This window comes from Stylophora pistillata, chromosome 7 (assembly GCF_964205215.1).
Source record: "Stylophora pistillata chromosome 7, jaStyPist1.2, whole genome shotgun sequence".
Classification (NCBI taxonomy): domain Eukaryota; kingdom Metazoa; phylum Cnidaria; class Anthozoa; order Scleractinia; family Pocilloporidae; genus Stylophora; species Stylophora pistillata.
The window spans coordinates 13,818,413-13,819,485 of record NC_142525.1 but is presented as its reverse complement, the minus strand read 5'-3'; the positions used below and the strand labels follow the sequence as shown (position 1 = coordinate 13,819,485).

The 1,073-nt window shown below is 49.0% G+C and overlaps 1 pseudogene; it reads right to left on the bottom strand.

The window, feature by feature from the left end:
• Window positions 1-297: 297 nt before the first annotated feature.
• LOC148726724 (uncharacterized) lies at window positions 298-872 on the bottom strand (annotated as a pseudogene).
• Between the last annotated feature and the right edge of the window lie 201 nt (window positions 873-1,073).

The window sequence follows — 1,073 nt, the reverse complement described above, 5'->3', positions numbered from 1 at the left end:
GCGTGACTAAAATTAAGTGTTATTATTTTTTTTTATTTTACTGATTGGTATGAATAATAATGAGCCTCTATAAATGAAAGATAGCTACGTTTTCGCGTCGTAAACCCGTTTAGCTACCTTCTGTTATACTAAATTTGCCATGAGTTTTAGTCGCAGCATAAAACGTCGCACAGCACGTTCCCTGGTCACGTCTGCACAGGAACGTTTTCAGGCTTCTTAAGATATAACGACGTTCAGCCCCACCTCCAAACTTAGACTAGGGTTATTTTCCGCCGTTCCGTGTTTTAGCATTTGGGGTCATTTTCCGCCGTTCCGTGTTGTAGGATTTGGGGTCATTTTCCACCATTCCGCCATTCCACCATTCCACCGTTCCACCATTCCTCCGTTCCACCGTTCCACCGTTCCACTATTCCACCATTCTTCCGTTTCACCGTTCTACCGTTCTACCGTTCCACCGTTCCACCGTTCCACCGTTCCACTGTTCCACCGTTCCACTGTTCCACCGTTCCACTGTTCCACCGTTCTACCTTTCCACCGTTCCATTGTTCCACCGTTCTACCGTTCCATCATTCTACCGTTCCACCGCTCTACCGTTCCACCGTTCCACCGCTCCACTGTTCCACCCTTCCACCGTTCTACCGTTCCACCGTTCTACCGTTCTACCGTTCGTTTCTCCGTTCCACCGTTCCTCCATTCCTCCGTTCCACCGTTTCTCCATTCTCCGTTCCTCCGTTCCTCCGTTCCTCCGTTCCTCCGTTCCTCCGTTACTCCGTTCCTCCGTTCCTCCGTTCTACTTTTCTACCGTTCCACTGTTCTACCGTTCCACTGTTCTACCATTCCACTGTTCTGCCTTTCCACCGTTCCAGCTTCATAGGGTCGCCCGGACAGGGCTGACTAACGTGTGCGTATGTGTGAGATGTCATTACAACATGATCAAAATTTCGGCGCGAACGTGATCTTTCGTGTTCAGTTAAATAACGACAAGAAAGGAGTCCGTCGTTCGCATTTCCTCGCGACGTGAGCTTGGGCGCCGGCTGTTTCAAATATGAAGTGTTTCTTGCTATGCGTTATCT